Consider the following 6,179-nt stretch of genomic DNA (forward strand, 5'->3'; position numbering starts at 1 on the left):
TGGCATGTTAACAGGCCAGTGTTTAGACTGTCAGTTGCTGTGTGGTGGTCACTGTGACAGTTCCTCTCCCCACCCCACCCCCCAGTGCAACCTGGAACTGGGGTACTGCTGAGCCCTTTATTTTACCGATCTGGGTTCCCTCTCAGAGTGCCGTTGTAATAAGCTGCAAAGCCCTCCAAGTTTGCCCTCACACAAACATCCACAGGCAGGGGTCACACCCAGCTGTGTTCATGAATGTTCTGGCCAGCCACTACATGAACTAACAATAGTAATTTTGGCTCCAGCCAAAATACCCCCAGGCCAGGACCCTGGCATCCTGCGCTGGTCCAAAAAAGCCTGACTAGTAAAGATTACAATTATCCAGTCTGCCCTTCCCTCAGTGGAAAGGAATATGTACAAACTTTTGTTAACTGAGCTGAGATTTTCCCCCAAACACTTCACTCACACCACACTGTTTTTAGGTAAAATATAAAATAGATTAATTATAAGTGATAACAGATCAAAGAAGGTTGTATTTTGTTTAAGTAATCATATACATTACACAGGATTTGAATCAAAACAATATCTCACCCTGTTAGATAGAATCATAGAAGATTAGGGTTGGAAGAGACCTCACGAGGTCATCTAGTCCAACCCTCTGCTCAAAGCAGGACCAACACCAACTAAAATCATCCCAGCCAGGGCTTTGTCAAAACCTCTAAGGATGGAGATTCCACCTTACAGTACAAGCAGTTTATAGATGTTTTATGTGCAGGCAGGAATCCTCTCTTCCAGCCTGGGACCAGCAGTTCCCCCTAGTTCAATCTTTGTTTCAAAGGTGTTTCCAGGTGTTCTTTTTCAAGTTTAGACTTGAAATTAGATGAAGGTTCCTAACCATCAGAGGAGTGAAGTTTTGGAATAGCCTTCCAAGGGAAGCAGTGGGGGCAAAAGACCTATCTGGCTTTAAGATTAGACTCTAAGTTTATGGAAGAGATGATATGATGGAATCACATGATTTTGGCAAATATGCCCAATGGCCTGTGATGGGATGTTAGATGGGGTGGGATTTGAGTTACTACAGAGAATTCTTTTCTGGGTATCTGGCTGGTGAATCTTGCCCATATGCTCAGGATTTAGCTGATCACCATATTTGGGGTCAGGAAGGAATTTTCCTCCAGGGAAGATTGGAAGAGGCCCTGGAGCTTTTTCGCCTTCCTCTGTAGCATGGGGCACGGGTCACTTGCTGAAGGATTCTCTGCTCCTTGAAGTCTTTAAGCCACGATTTGAGGACTTCAATAGCTCAGACATAGGTGAGAAGTTTTTCACAGGAGTGGGTGGGTGAGATTCTGTGGCCTGCGTTGTGCAGGAGGTCGGACTAGATGATCATAATGGTCCCTTCTGACCTTAATATCTATGTATCTTGGGTGGAGGGTGAGGCTTCTTGGTGATGTCACTTCCCCCTTTTATAGTTTCTTCCATAGGGCAGGAACCCCTTTGTTCCAAGACAAGTTCCAAGCCCAGTTTGTGGAAAAATACAAGTACCAAAATGGAGTTCAGTATCACATGCCCTTGCATGCTTCACTGAGTCATAGCAGGGGCCATTACCCATATACTAGATGGACCTTCCTGAGGAAGGTCCATCAGGTGTAGATAGGCTTCTTCCATGGTCCATTGTGAGTTAAGTGTTCTCTGATGGGCCATTCAACTTGAATAGTTCCTTCACAATGTGCTGGCCAGACGAGAAGTAAAGCTTTGTGGGTGTTATGCAGAGCAAGCATACTTGAAATACAGATGCATAGTCAATATTCATAACTCCAGATACAAAATATAATACATGCATACAAATAGGATAATCATTCAGCAAATCATAACTTACCTTACATGACACTTTGTACAAGGTGCATCATAATTATGTCAATCATAACACTATGGTGAACATGGGGTGCAGAGTGTCACAGTCAATTGTTGGTGTGTATTGATATGGGATGGTTGAATTGAAAATGAATATGTTCAGGGGAGTTGGTGTGCTCCAGTGACTGAATGTTTGGAGAGCACTTTTGGTGAGGGGAGTGACGGTTTTAAACTTAGTTTCTTTGATTTTTTTAGGGGTTGTGTTTTCGGCCAGGAAATCCACTGGAGAAAGCTGAATTCTCAGTTAACACAGGGTTGTGGTTTTGTGTGGGTTTTTTATTTGGGCGGGGGTGGGAGTGGGAATGGGTGCAAATAAATAGTAAAGGGATCAGCTAGTCTCCGCTTTTGGAGGTAAGCCTAAGGCTATTGTGACAAAGCTCTGTCCTTGTCTCCGTGGGTCCCATATTTCCTGGCGGATTTCACGAGCCTCAGAGGCTCACTGTGACCCTCCACGTAGCCCTTCTGTCTAGATGCAAGGGTCACAGCCTACTGAGCCATATTCATCATAAGCCAACAAGGGAGGTGAGGAGAAGCTACCCTCCCTTACATAGTCTCCGTTATCTCCCAGTCTCAATGGTTAATCAGGGGCAGGCACAAAAGGGGAGCCCAGGACCCTCTCTACTCTCAGCTCCAGCCCAGGGACCCTAATAGTATCAGCTATGGTAGCTGACTTTAGAAACAGGACACATACAATTCCCTGGGCCACTTCCCTACAACAGCCCCCACTTTACCCTTACCTCAGGGCCTCCTTCCTTGTGCCTGATATGGTTTGTGCTGCTCAGTCTCTCTAACATAGCTTCCTCCTACAGCTCCTGACACACACACCCACCTGACTAACTGGGAGGCTTTTAACTAGTTTCAGCCAGCCCGATTGCCTTCAGGTGCCCCAATCAACATAGCTGTTCTCCCTACCTTCTGGAAAGTTCTTAATTGGCCCCAGGTATCTTAATTGACCTGGAGCAGCTGTCATTTGCTTATCCTGGAGCTACTATCTCTGTCTCCCACTCCTTTCCTATAGCCCTCTGGCTTGGAGGGAGGTGGGAGACTGCTGCTCCTGCTCTAGCTACTCCCCTGGTTGGGCCAGATAGTCCCCCCTTCTCTACTACCTGGTTGCTGGACCACCCTGCCCCCCCAGTTGTTGCTGCTCCTGTTGCAGCCCCTTGGGGGGGGGGGCTGCTGACCCACTCCCTAGAGGAGGGGAGTGAGGGACCCCACCCCCAGCCATTGCTGCTGCTGCAGTAGACACCACAACCACCAGAGAGGGGTCCTTCCTGCTTGGCCACCAGACTGCCTGCTGGAGCTGCTGTTGCTGCCTAGGAGCTGTTGGAGTCTTGAGGATAAGGAAAAAGAGGACCATCTGCTGCTGGGGGAGCATGCAGCGCCTCTGCAGACCCCTGTGGAGGGGGCCTTCTACAGGCTGAATAACTTTCAAACTGTGCTCTTGTGGGGGTCTTGACTGTGTTTGTGAGGATACAGGGGGTGTGGGGTGGAGCCTGCCCCTTGGTCCATCTATGTGTCCCCCGCACCAGCATCGCTGCCCCCTCCACTATCGCCACTGGCTGCTTACTCTCTGCCTCAGCTCCTGCCTCTGGGACTCAGCTGCTTGCTTGGCTTGCCACGCCCCATTTCCACCATTTGGGCCTGAAGCAGTGGCCAGCAACATTGACTTTTTTTCTGCAAACGCACATGGGTGCATGTGCCCCCCTTCCCTGCAGCAGTCTCCCCCTCTCCCCTTGCATCCCTTTGCTTCCCCCTCAGCAGCTTCAGTTTGTTTGCCTGCCCTGCCCTTTTCCCTCTGCAGTTTTGTTTGCCCCGCCCCAGCCTCTGAAGCTAGCCCCTGGTTTCCTTGTCCTACCTCTAGCCTGGTTGTGTCCCCCCTCCCCCTCCTCCCCCCTGTGGTTCCCCTGCCCTGATTAGCCCCTTGCTTCATGCACCCAAGCCCCCTCCCATGTGCTTATGCCCCTCCTGTTTTGCTTGAACCCATGTCACTGCACTCCCCAATGCTATTATAACCTCTTCCTCCCCAGTGCAGCTAGAGGAGTCGGAATCCCATCCTGTGTGGGTGACTGAGCCCCCCAAATTCTTGATAGCCCCCCCATCCAGCCCTCCCCTCTGACACCCTCCTCCCTGCCTGCAGCCTAGCAGGGAGGAGTGGTTGCCCTGTTTCCTCATTTCCCTACATCCTCTCCGGTGTCTGTCCTCCATCCATGCTCATTATGGCAGGGGACAAAGTAAGTGGGAACCCTCAGGCAGCCCCCACTGCCCCTCCTCCACCTGCCCACCCCCCGTTGTCCCCTGTGGCTCCCACCTCGACTGCCATTGCCAAATCACGTGCTACCACCCCCTCTGGGGCACCGGCAGCGGGGGGCACCAGGGTAGACTCCACTGCTGCCACGTCCCATGCCCCCTCAGACTCTGTGGGGGGGGGTCCCCCCACCTAGTGGGAAAGGCCAGGGAAAAAAGGGTAAGGGCCCCACCAAAGAGACAAGGCCCTCCATGGTAGGGGCTGCCCCCTCTGCCGCGGCCCCGCCACCGGCTGCGGCATCCCTCCCCGTTGCTCTCTCCACCAGCACTGCGGGTGCCCGTCTCCCAGCCCCCAGGGTGTACACCCAGGTGGCGGCAACGCGCCCCCCCCCACCTGCCGCTATGTCACCTCTCCCGGCCACCGCCTCCACTTCCATCTCTGGTGGCCGGGGCCCCTTCCCCACCTTGACCAGAAAGCACGGCGTCTGTTGCCTCCTGGTGCCCGCCTCGTCCCACGTGGAGACCCTACGTGCAGGTGTTGATGAGGGTGGTGGGACCCACGGCCATCGTGGTGGCCTCCAAAATGTACGGTAAGGTAGTCTTCTTCCTGGCATCAAAGGCTGCTGTCTAGGAAGCGGTAGAAAAGGGCCTGGCGGTGGAAGGTGTGTTCATCCCCCTGCAAGACCTGGGCGTCCTACTGGTCCTGACCTCCGTCCCTCCCTTTCTTCCCAATGCTTCCCTGCTACCCACCCTCTCTACCCTTGGGAAACCCATCTCCGTGGTCAGCCCTCTCCCGCTGGGCTGCAAAGACCCCGCCCTCCATCACATCCTCTCATTCTGCCGGCAGGTGCAGCTTCAACTGCCGCTGGCAGTGCGTGACGGAGAGGCACTCAAGGGGTCCTTCCTGGTCCCCTATGAGGGGGCCCGCTACCAGGTGCATTATTCTACAGGGGAGGCCCAGTGCTACCTCTGCCAGGCGATGGGACATGTCTGGAGGGACTTCCCCTTGGCCTGGCACGAAGGAGTGTTGGGGACCCCCAGCAGGGTGCCACCCAAGTCATCGCTGGCTGCCTAGAGCCGCCCCTCCTTCCCAGCCCACTACTGCTCCCACTTGGGCCCTAAGGGCACTTCCCCCAGCACACAAAGATGAGCAGGAGAGCCCCGCCTCTGCTGCATGCAGTCTGGCGGGGCCTATGGAGGAGGATGCAGCGGGATTATCGCCAGGCATGGGAGAGGACCCGCCCCAGGGGGAATCTTCCCTCCCCGCCAGCAGATGATACCATGAAGGGCTGGGTTCTAGTAAGGGGTAAGCGGGGCAAGCAGAAGGCTCAAGCTCCGCTCTTCCCATCTGAAGCATAGGATGCAGAGGCCCCCCCGAAAGACCAGCCTGGTGTAGTTATGTGGTGCTAATGTGACGCCTGCAAGGAAGGTGGATAAGGGAGCACGGGACTTCCCAATCCCCCAAGTAACATTGCATAGGCTCCTCAGTGCTGGGACACTGTGCTGCTATGTGTCCCCACTCGCCACATGCATAACATCTATAATTACTTTTAATCACTCCCCTATCATGGGGGTTAGAGTTTTAGTCCCAGGGTTCCCCACACTTAGGCCAATCCCTTCCTTCTGGGGTCCCCACTGGTTTTTGCCCCCCACCCTTCTTCCACCTCAGACTCCCCAGGGGTCTGGCTGTCCAACCTTCCTTGGGTAGTCGGGTCAATTCCCTGGGTGTCATGCATCTTTCTACCAGCATGATCATCTCACCATAGGTGGGTGGATCATTCTGGCCTACCCGTTTGCGGAGACCTGGTGGCATCCTCGAATGTAATGGTCCATGACCAGGGTCTCCAAAATCTCCTCCGGGTTGCACGCCTCAGGCTGTAACTACTTCCAAGCAAGGTGTCTGAGGTCGAATAGCTGGAACCTCAGGGGTTTGTTCTCCTGGTATTTCCACTCATTGAACCTCTGGGCCCGCACTGCTGCTGTCACCCCGATCGTGCTAAGATCTCTGGGTGGTGAGGATCTTCAGCTGGTCCATTACCTCTTGC

Source organism: Natator depressus, chromosome 10 (genome assembly GCF_965152275.1).
Source record: "Natator depressus isolate rNatDep1 chromosome 10, rNatDep2.hap1, whole genome shotgun sequence".
Taxonomy (NCBI): domain Eukaryota; kingdom Metazoa; phylum Chordata; order Testudines; family Cheloniidae; genus Natator; species Natator depressus.